The 12,172-nt window shown below is 40.7% G+C and overlaps 1 pseudogene; it reads right to left on the bottom strand.

Moving 5' to 3' along the window:
* Positions 1–6,520, bottom strand: part of LOC141632201 (aspartate aminotransferase, mitochondrial-like) — a 134,191-nt pseudogene extending 127,671 nt beyond the window's left edge.
* Between the last annotated feature and the right edge of the window lie 5,652 nt (positions 6,521–12,172).

A 12,172-nucleotide genomic window follows, 5' to 3' on the forward strand; every position in this document is an offset into this window, starting at 1 on the left:
TACTCAAACCTAACTAAACCATTATAATGAAAATAACTCGCCAACCTACTCCGGTTGCAATTGCTTAAAGCTACTCCGCCTCAAGACTTTCCCTTGCTTAAAGCAACTCCGCTTTAAGACTTTAAGTTCTATCTCATAGGTTTACAAACACAGAATCTCAGTGGTTCACTTAAGAACATGGAGATTACAATGAAGACCTAAACACGAGAATCATTGAACATATTCTTTTATGCAACAGTGAAGCGAACTGATACTTAGAGATTTGTAGCTTTGAAAAACAATTCAAGACCTTTGAAAAACAGAAAACGGTTTTGCAAATGATTGAAGAACAAAGCTTAAATGCTGAAAAGATTTGCAAAGTGTTTACAATGAATGCTCTTTCAAAGTCTTAGCAATAAATGATAAATAAGATGACTATTTATAGAAGGAAGAAGTGTGTAAGAGAAGGATCTTTAACATTTCTACATTCTAATGTCCATGGGTTTGTAAGTTGTTTATCATTTAAAAACAAAGAACAATCAGGTTGCAAGGCTCAAGGCAGCTGCATTTTTCCAAAGCAAAGAGTGTTTCCCATAAACTCTATGGGAACTCACAATTTTTGCCCAAAATAGAAAAAACAAAAGACCCATTTTTAGCATGAAAATCCACTTGCATTAATAGGATTGACATCTTTATTTTACTTGCACGAGTATCCTTTTTGTTCTCATTTGTTCTTCAGATTTGAAAAAGATATTTCTTTATAAAACAATAAAGCTTTTGAAAGGTATATATTGAACACTTGTGAATTTTTCCGAAAATTCTCCATACGTTAGTACCAGAAACCGTGATGCAACAGTCACAGGGACTTGTCTTTCATCTTGATCATCTTTGGGGCTTCTTTGAACAATCATTTGATGCTTCAATTTGCTAAACAATTTAACTTAAGAGGCAAACAATTAAATGACAATGAAACTTGCCATCATCAAGCAAGTGTGTTCTAACAGGTATTTTTTCTGTGAGATTTGTGCATCCCAGATATTGTGATGACTGTAAAAATCAACAAAAGTTGTCTACTCACTCAATAGATGTCGATATACAAGTAATATCTATGAAATTATATTGCTGTGTTTTTCCTTTCCTTATATTTGAAGTTATAATAGGAGTGTAAAGGCTACTCAGTACTCACTTGGACCAGGTAGGAACAGGAATATAGATTTCAGATTCAGGCTGATAACGTTTCTGAAAGTCAGCAAAAAGTCGACATGCTCCAGTGCCAGAGAGCGCTTGCACTGCTGCAATCCTTTTATCCTTGATGAATTCAGAATTCTCTCCATAGGCAAGCTTCAATGTTTCTTCAATCATGTGGTTACTTCCACCCATTGGAAGATATTCCCTACCAACCAAAAATGTAGAAATAAATAAAACTGTGTAACTACTACCGAGCAACCTAATTAGTACTCCGTAGTAAACTATGACATTTTATACTGGGAGAGAGAGAGCTAAACCTGAGTTCTTCATGACAACAATAAATCAAATTGACGGAAAAGTTATCAAGAAAGCATTTAGCTTAAGAGTTGAGCTGAAAATTTTCAATACAACAAAGCATCACTCCTTCCAAATATGTTAAGCTAAAATCAAATTTTCAATACTATTAAAACATACATAAGTAGACATCGAACACTTAGAGAAATAGAATGTTATTATGTTAACATTTGATGACGATGGTTGATTATTAGCTTTGTTATAGGGTTGGTCTATGTACAGAGCCATAAGAAAATCTCGACAAAATATGTTAAGCTAAACTGCCAAATGCCTAATCTAAGTCTAATGAGAGACTGCAAATATATCAAGTTGTTCGCAACCCTTTTGAACTCCTCACCTCATCACACCAGAAATCAGTACACACACCCAAGTCAGATGAAAAATCTAGTTGCAAATCACTACCTGTGACTGCACATCTTACATCCTTTTATCAAAGAAAGTATTCAAGAATTCTACTAGTAATCTAGTATGGACGTTGTTATATTCTTATATGCAGCTAGTCTTGCTTGTGACGGGCTAATCCCGTCATAAGCTTGTGACCTCTCACAAAAGGGGAGGAGGGGACAAGGTGGGGCACTCCCATGTGCTTCCCACTCACCTCTCAATGGGTATTTTGTGAGAGAAAACGATATCCGTCACAAGTTTGTGACAGATATCGCCGTCACAAATGAGAATTTGTGTCTTATATGTATATCTTGTCTTTTTGGCAGTGGCGGACGCACGTATTGCTATGGGGTGTCCAAGGACACCTCAAACTTTGGGAAATTTTTTGCAGGAAGTTATGCAAATTGGAGTAGAGGATAGTAGGACACCCTAAAAATGCTAGTGGGACACCAGTCAAACAAGAACATTGCCACTTATCCTTGTTTAAGAAGATTTTACTAAAAAAAAACTACCCGTGAGCCTAATAGTATTTGATTACTATATTACCAAGTGACTAGGAATGACCTACGGAGTACATGGCTATTAAGTATACTTTGATGAAATATACCAAGTAAAAAGTTAAAAATATCAATAATAAAGTGTGAGATAGTCTCATATTATAATTTGTAAGACCATGTATTTGTATAAAAAAAAATAACTCATTCACTTAGCAATAAATGAATTGTTTATCGGTAGGTCTCCTCAGAGACCGTCTCCCGCAGTCCCGCTATATTAGTGGGAGAAATACCATGAAAAATAGAAATTAAATAACTCCCTCCCCTCATCATGTTAGAGATATCTCAATAATGAGAGACCGTCTCTCTAAATTTTTTGTGATTATTTTATACATAACTCGTTTTACAGTGTGAGATCGTCTCATTCATCCCATTTGACTTTATGCGGTCTTTAATGCGACATTTTGACCTCATTTTAGTCATGTATTTATAATTTTTTATTGTTGAAAATGTATTTTCTGAAAGATTGGTTGATAACAAATCTAAATATTTAAGTTTTATGTATATCTTAATATATTTTATTCTTTGAATACCGTAATCATAACAATATATCTCCTTTCTCTCTCTAAATTTCCTCTCAAAAAATCCTTAAAAAATCCCCAATCTCTCCATCTTGATCCACCACTAGCCGCCTACTCATCTACATCCCTCTACTTTAAATCGCCTCTCCGAGATGTGGCCATTCTTTGGCTTTGTCTCCTGGAGGTCGTCTAAATCATCTCTTGCTTAACAACCTTTCACTTTGATACCCGATTGGTTTTCTTCGGTTGGGTTTCTGTTTCTCCGACGCCGGCAACGATCGGATCTTTTTTCCGGTCTCTTTTGTCTTCCCTTGTCCGATCCTTCAAGTTTGGGTCTTTGTTGTTGCACGGTCTTCCTCTTCGCCGGTTTCGTTCCTTGTCTCGGGTCTTGATGGTCTTGCATGTCCTTCCCCTTGTTTAGTGGTCTTGCATGCCCCTCCCCGTCTCCTTGTCCTGTCTCCGTGTCTTTGGATTTCCTCCCGGGGGTGATCCCCCATTTCCCCGTCTCCGGGTTGGTTTTCTTGGTTTTGTTTCCCTGTTTTGATGAGTATAGCTCATCCGTCTGTTGCATTGTCGTCCTATGTGGTCGTGTTTTGGGTCAGATATGGTGATCCCCCCATTCCCCCCACCTATCGGTCCCTTTTCCTTTTCCAATAGTGTCTGTCAGTGTCGTTTTTTTTCAATCTGTTCGCCGTTGTGGCGGAGGTCCTGGGAGGAGTCGGTTGGTGAAAAGGGTGGCTTTGTAGTGTGTCGCCCACCTTTCGGGTTTTGCTTGTCCATTTGGTGTTAAGGGTCGCAGTTGTTGTATGTTGGTCTTTCTGTTAAGGTTCGAATAGGGCTTCGGGGTAGTCCGGGTTTTGTTGTTTTGGGTTTCGTGCATTGGCTTGGGTCTGTTGTGGGAGATTTTGATCTGATCTTGTTGTGTTTCGGGAGACTCTGTCTTCTGTCGTTTGACACGGGTTCATCAAAGTTATTGGTTTGGGGTGTTGGTCTGATATGGCAGTTTCATTTTGGGGCGGATTGTAGTGTTGGGTAGGGTGGTTGTGGTGGTTTTTTTCCTCTTATTTTACATGTTTTTAGTCATAAGTGTCATGTTTGTTTTAGTCAGTTTAATTTTCTTATCATTTTCCTCAATAAAGATCTCCTTGAGAAAGCGTCCCCTTCAATGGTCTAGGGTGTCCTGTCCCGCTACCGTTTGGGTTTTGCTTCAGTCTTGGAATCAAGGTCGGTGCCTTTTGGACCCTATGGAATGGAGTTTGGCTGCGGGACTGCCTTTGTTCTCATTTATCTACAGGCTGGTTTTATTGGTTTGTTGGTCCTATGATCAATGGGTACGATTACTATGGTGTAGGAGAGTAATCTCCACCGATGGCAGACTTCGTCGTCTTGCTTTTCACCCTTTTTATCTACGTTCTTTTCGCAATAGCGTAAGTACACCGTGTTATTGTCACCCAGCGGCTCGTATGTGCCAACGGTCTTTGGAAGTCAGTTGTGAAGGTGAAGCTGGTGCAAATGCTCGTTATCCATATTCCGTTTTATTCCATTCTATCTTACGTTTATTAGTTTGTATTACTGATATTGTTTTAGCTTTTATTAGTGGATGTATTATGGGCTCGGAGAGTCTGAACCTTATGTAATACATCTTTTCACCTCTGACAAAAAAAAAAAATAATATATTTTATTCTTTGTTTCTTCAAAGTCAAAGTTTGATAACATGGACCCTAAAAAGTCAAATGAGAAGAATAAAAATGGATAGGGGAGTACGTAAATACACTAACGAAAGCGTTATCGTCTTATCGATAGTATGCTCGTGGGCTGGTACTCACTATTCAGGGTACTCATTACACCATAATTTCGAAAAAAAATCTATTTTACAATAGAAAATTTCGTTTTTGTGAAATGAAACTTGAAAAAAAAATCTATAAAAAATTGCACAAAAAAAAATCTACAAAAATAGTGAAAAAAGGACACCTTAAATTTTTTTTCCTGGATCCACCACTGCTTTTTGGGTAGTTATCTTACTATAGGTTGACGGTGTTAGCTCTTGTGTGTACATATCCCAAAGTTTTTATCAATAAAAGCTAACATCCACCTTAGTAAACTACTCCCTCCGTCCGATCATTTGTTGTCCTTTGATTTTGACACAAAGATCAATGAAAGAGGAGATGATCAATTACTAAATAACATGTAGACCAAATTGAGTATGAATGACCAAATTATTCATCAAATACAATCCTAAAATAGAAAGGACAACAATTGACTGAGATACTCCAAAATGAAAAAGGATAACAAATAACCAGGACAAAGGAGTATTACGCTATTGGAGCTCATGCTATCAAGTAAGAAATTCATGTTAGGCCACTCCAATGGGCATGAGCAAATGAGCAATCACTCCAATGGGCATGAGCAAATGAGCAACCACTCCAATCTAGGATATTCCACAAGATTGATATCTACCCTATATACTCCCTCCATTCAACTCCAAATGGTAGTTATTTTTTTTTGTACACTATTCCCAAGTAAGAATAATCTTCTCATTTCTTCCCAATATATAAGATAAAATATATTCATGTTCGATTTTGTTTTATTCGTCTTTAGAAGTACATTTAAAATATCAAACTTTTATAATTTTTACAAATATGTAACCAAAGATATTTACAAAGTAAAACTCGCGTTGACAAATATGAAAAAGTGATAAGTACCATTTGGAGTTGAATGGAGGGAGTAACAAATAAACTGCGCTCATCGATGTGCGACATGTCCACATCCTAGATCTGAAGACTTGCAATTTTGTAATAGTTGTGACAATGTGACATACCTTGAAACTGAAACATTAAGACATAGTATCATTTGCAAACTAGATTATATTATATTATCAATTGGTCTCCTTTGTGACGGGTTACCATTTGTGCCGGATATTTTGTGAGTAAAAATTGTAACAAAATGGGTTAGTGGAGAAAGGGGACCACATGAATAGTGTTGCAGAGAGAGAAAAAGTGGGTATTTTGTGAGGTAAAATGGTATCCGTCACTCAAGAGTGACGGATATGTGCCGTCATAAACAAGAATTTGTGTTATATTATATCCACCAAAGACTACACTTTAAATCCTTTTAACAAAAAATAAATAATAAATCAATAGAGAGAGAAAAAAAAACCCCAAAATAAAAATCTAATTAATTTCCACCGCCAACCCACCGCCTACCCTCCACCTATCAATTTCTCCCTCTCTCGCCGGCGGCCATCACCGTATCTTCCTTGTCGCCGGCGAGAGTGTTCCTCTATCAGTTTCTGGGACCGTTTTCGCTGGCGGTGGCACCGTGTTGGTGTTGTGTAACTTCGACCATTTTAATTGTATGCGCAGGGTGTCTTCGACTGGTTATGTGTTTATTTTTCCTCTCTTTATTGTCTTCCTTATTAGCATAATTTCCTGCTTGTTGCTTTTGAAGTGTTTTTCTGCTATTTGCTTTCCTAGCTTTTCGTCTACCTAGTTTGTTGGAGATCCTCTGTACTTTGTTGACCTCTTTACAGCTTTTATCCATGGCCGAATTTCTTGAGTTCTTTATCTATTTCCATGGTTGTGTCGAGTTGGAGGATGATGATAGCTTGAATCTTGTTTTTTCTCATTTAGATGCTTCCCCCCTTTCTAAAATTCATGCCTTTAAAGACTTAGGGAATGATCTTTTTAGACAAAAATAGTTTGTCGAGGCCAGTGTCTGCTATGACAAAGCTTGTAACCTCTTGCGTGATGTTCTGAAGGATGTGTCCGCTCCTGATTTAGACTCTTTTTTAAGCCTAGCTATTTCTTTGTGTTTAAATCAAGCCGCTTCTGCTATTAAATTACGTGCTTTTGAAGGGGCGTTAATTCTATGTTCGACGGTGCTGACTTTTTATCCTCGACATGCCAAGGCCCTCTTTCGTAAAGCTGTTGCTCTTAGAAGTTTGAATAGGTTACCTGAGGCTCGCTGCACTTTGGAGGAGGCAGTCTCGGTGGAGCCTCGCAATAAGGATATTCTTCGTGAGTTGGATGCAGTTAAATCGCTTCCTGTTGTTAACCTAAATGGTAAGCGTGTGGTGGACAATTCCTTTGAAGCTAATGATATTCGAAAAGGGAAACGCTCTATTTCTTCACCGATGGTAAAGATGCCAGTTCCTTGAATAGTTCCTTGAATAGTGTTAGTATGACTGATAAGTGTGTGCAAGAAAAATGGTGTGCTAGCAAAGCTACTTCATCTACAAAGGATATAAAGGATTTGGATAGTATAATTTCTTATCATTTTGACCCCCTTAGCAAGGACAATAAAGGCAAGATATCAACCGACAATGATGCTATAAATACTTTGGTTGTGCCTTTTGAGAAAGGGAATCAAGTTGCTCATAATAGCACAGATTTGTTGCTTGTTGATAGAAGTGGTGCTCAGAATCAAAGTAGTACTATGATTTCAGAGAAACTAGGCTCTTCCAAGTACTCCTTCACTAACAAAAAACAAGCTCATAAAAATTTGTTTCTTTCATCCGATGATTACAAGAATTTACTGGTCGGGAAAAAGCTGCAATTTTTCCGTCCAAATTTCGGGGCCTCCTTGATAGTTCGCCTCCTCTTCTCTAAAACTTCAACCTCGACGGGAACTCCCCATAAAAGTTCTTCATGTGAAGCCGCGGTTCCCATTTCGTCTCCTCTGCCCATGAATTGTTGTACATCCATGGACATTTCACAGGCCAGACAGCTCAATAACTTCAGTGATGAGGAGGATCAGCCTCCTGAAGTCAAGAGACCATGTTTGTCGACCGATAGGATTTTCGATCCAACCATTGAGGTTAGGGAGGTTTTGTAATACTACGGATTTTCTTTGGTGACTACTCGACCGAGTAGAGCCTACTTGGCCGAGTAGTGCTGTTGTCGTGGGTTGTTTTGGTTCTGCCGAGTATAGTGAATACTCGACCGAGTAGAGGATACTCGACCGAGTATACACTTACTCGACCGAGTATCCGGTCTGGCGAAGTGTTATTTTGACGGTTTGATTAGGGAGTGTTTAAGATTATTTTTATATCCCGCGTCATTTTCTTAACATCATTTCAAACTTCATCATTTCTACGTTAACCCTAATCTCTTCCTAATCACTTCCTAATCATTCCATAGCGTTGTTGTGTGTGTAATCTTCGGAGTTCTTGCGTATAATTCCTCATTCTACTGTTGGTAAGTTCTATTTCTATGTTATTCGTATTCGTTGGGATTACTGTGTACATTTACGGAATTGGGAATATGGGAGTTGTGCAATGTGTAATTGTGTTATGTGATTATTGTATAGGAGAAGACTTCGTAGAGAAGCCTTTCTGATTGTTCGAGTTCATTCTACTGTTGATGGCTAAGGTAGGGTTTTCCCTACTCAGTTTACTATTCATTGTTTAAGACATGATTGTTTTGTGTTCATTGTTGTCTGCTGATCATCGGAGTATGGTTGTTGTTGTGGCGGTGTTGATGTGGAGATGTGGTGACAGTGTGTTTGTGATTGTGGTGGAGTCGCTTGCGGGAGTGGCTTCACACCCTTGTTCGCCCTCCGTGGAACCCGCCACGGGAGGGGATATGCACATTAAGGGACAGGGATTGTTTGTCGCTCGTTGAGGAGCTGGACTAGGTGGGATCGGCTGCGGTCACCCACTGGCGGCGAAGATTACCTGTTGCGATGGGTAATCTGGCAGGATTACACACTTTGGTGTGTAGTCAGGTTACAGTGTGAGAACGAAAGATTGGGGTTGGACGATGATCAGTTGATTACTTCGTTTGTTTGTCTGATTTTGATTGAGTAATACTGACCTCGTTATTGTTTGTGGAATCTGCGGTGATCCATTCGGGGATGGTGAGCAGGCTTGACAGGTATTGCTAGTGATGAGCTTGGGGACAGTCATGGGAGTATTGTCATCACCAGTCATAGTATCACCGTCCGAGTCTTAGTTGATTTCTTTTATTGTTAGACATTGGAGTTGTATTTAGTTGAATCAGTTTTTGGATTTGCTTGATGTAAACTTTATACTTTACAGTACTTTAATAAATGTGCTCAGTTCAGACGCTTTTGATATGTACTAACCTCGGGCAACCGAGATGGTAACACACTTTCATGGTAGGGTGGTCCTGGTAAGGCACCTTGGTATGAGGGGGTGTTACAAAGTGGTATCAGAGCCGAAGATTCCGGCACCTAAATAAATGAATTTAATGAACTTAGGGAGTCTAAATAAAATGAACCCGGGGAGAGTTGTTTGGAGCTACCGCAAAGACTCGGGAGACGTCCCGGAGTCGCAAATTGGCCCTCATTAACTCAAGCCGGTAACATGGGGGAAGTGTGATGAGAGTTGGGTTTTGTATGTACATGTATGTGAAGATGCATGTTGGTAATAGTTGATAGTGGAAAGGGTATGTGTTGAAATTTGTAAGTGCGGTGATTGGAGAAATGGTGGAGGTGACGGGTTTGTGAATGTTTGTTATGTTGGATTTAGAATATGCATGAATTGTATGTTGGTATGAATATAACATGGCATTTAAGTTCTTGATGTTATGTGTTTGTTGCGGGAATAGTGAGCATGATAGAGAACTTTATACCGTATACCCGTCTATAGTGTGACTCGGCCGAGCAGGGTAGGTACTCGACCGAGTAGGGAGCACTCGGCCAAGTAACCAAGCACTCGACCGAGTGTTGTTTGGCAGTGAGTAGCAGTGGCTACTGTATATGATAACTCGACCGAGTAAGTGCGTATACTCGACCGAGTAGTGACTACTCGGCCGAGTGTTGTTTTACTCGACCGAGTGTTGTTTCTGAGTTTTTGACGTTTGCTTCTGGAGTCGAATACTCGACCGATTATCTAGGATACTCGACCGAGTAGTCTTTACTCGACCGAGTATGGTTGTATACTCGGCTGAGTGTTCCTTTGGCGGAAGATTGTTACGTTTTGAGCCGTAGGCTTTTGTGCTTACGTTTCCTTATTTCTTGTCAGCTCAAAATGCCGCCCAAAAGAATTCCCGCGCAGATCCAAGCTTCGGAGATGACTCTTGATGAGGTTGCTCGCATGATTGAGCAACAAGAGGCTCTCCTTGAAGCTCTCAAAAATGTGGGAAAGGGGAATGAGAAGTCGATGGATGCTACTTAGCTCAGCATCATCATTGCTCGCTTCAACCCTCCCACATATGATGGGGTAGGTGAACAAAAGCTACTCGAGAAGTGGCACCGTGAGATTGAAGCTCTCATGGAAATGGTTAAGTGCCCCGAAGACATGATCGTCGAGCTGGTAGTGTACTACCTAAGAGGTGAAGCTGCAGTTTGTTGGCAAAACGTCAAGGAAGATGCTAGAGCTTTTTAACAGGCTGAAGGAGCTATTCCTTGGTCTGGGTTGAAGAGTTCTATGAGGGAGCAGTTTGTGCCGGAGCATATCCGACACAAGATGAGATCCGACTTTGATTCCTTTACCATGACTGAAGAGATGACAGTCACTGACTACTATCATCGGTTCCTGGAGCTATCTCGTTATGTTGAGGACATGCAACTAGGACAGAGAGGTTTGGCTCTCCGTTTTGAGAGGGGTTTATCTGCTAAGATCGTGAGTCGTATGCCAGCCGGGGTTGCTACTGACCTCAAGGAAGTGTATCTGAGAGCGGGTCAAGCTGAGAGAATGGTAGATCTCTCAAGAGAGATCGATGAGAGGACTCGCTTTGCGAAAAGAGGAAGGCCGACAGTGGAAGCAACGATCGGTCGGCCAACAAGAAAGGGAACTTCAACCATGCTAAGGCTTTTTCTGGTGGAGCTGGTTTCTCGGGAGGATCTCGTGGCTGGGGAAAGAATGGTGGTCGGAGTGTGAGTGATAACTCCAACCTTACATGCTTCAACTGTGGTGAGATAGGCCACAAAAAACGGGAATGCACGAGCTACAAGCCCGTCACTGGTTCAGGAGCTCGGCCAGGGAATTTTTCTCAGGGGCCAACTCAGAGTTTTGCTAGTAACCGACCGGAAGGTTCATGGGGCAACAGAGGTGGACATGGCAACCAGGACGGTTACAACCGCGGTAGTAGTGGATCATATCGCGCAGGAACAACAAAGACCACCCAGATTCTAAAGCCCAAGCCAAGTACCTCCAATGCTTCGATTCGGGGTGGAGGACAGAAAACAAAGGGGGGAAGCTTTTCATGTTGGATAAGCAGGAAGCACAGGATGATGCTCATGTAGTTACCGGTACCTTTCTTGTTCATAACGTACCGTCCTTTGTTTTGTTTGATTCAGGGGCTACACACTCTTTTGTGTCTAAGAGTCATGTTGTGTCTATGGGTTTGGGAAAGTTTGAGGTTGTTAAAGATGACGGGTTCATACCTTCGGGAGAGTCTGTGTCGTGTCTCAAGTTGTATAAGGGAGTATCTATGGTAGTTGGAGGGGCAGATTTAGACCTGTTAGAGTTTCCTATGGATGGGTTCGAGAAGATTGTCGGGATGGATTGGCTGGGTAAGTATGATGCCAGGATAGATTGTCGGCAAAAGAAAGTGTCCTTAAAGGGTCCCAAGGGTGTTAGGGTGTCCTATATAGGGTTTGTGGTAAAGCCTAAGTGTAGGTTCATAGATGTGATGACTTTATAGTCATGTTTGAGGAAAAAGTGTCCCTTGATTCTCTGTCATGTGAGAGACCACCGAGTAGAGCCACCGACAGCTTCTGAGATATCTGTGGTGCGAGAGTTCGAAGACGTTTTTCCTGAGGAGATACCGAGTTTGCCTCCCAAGAGGGATGTTGATTTCAGCGTGGAGCTTAAACCAGGAACATGTCCCATATCTAAAGCACCTTACCGTATGGCACCTAAAGAGTTGCGAGTTGAAAAAGCGACATACATGAGTTGCTAGGCAAGGGTTATATCAGGCCTAGTGTGTCACCGTGGGGAGCCCCAGTTCTTTTTGTACAGAAGAAAGATGGGAGTATGAGACTGTGTATTGATTACAGAGAGCTCAATCGTGTCACAGTGAAGAACAAGTATCCGTTACCTAGGATTGATGACTTGTTGGATCAGCTAAGTGGAGCAGGTGTGTTTTCCAAGATTGATTTGAGGTCAGGATATCACCAGTTGAGGATAGCAGATGAGGATATTCCTAAGACAGCGTTCCGATCTCGATATGGTCATTACGAGTACGTGGTGATGCCTTTTGGGTTGACCAATGCACCAGCAGCTTT

Source organism: Silene latifolia, chromosome Y (genome assembly GCF_048544455.1).
Source record: "Silene latifolia isolate original U9 population chromosome Y, ASM4854445v1, whole genome shotgun sequence".
Taxonomy (NCBI): domain Eukaryota; kingdom Viridiplantae; phylum Streptophyta; class Magnoliopsida; order Caryophyllales; family Caryophyllaceae; genus Silene; species Silene latifolia.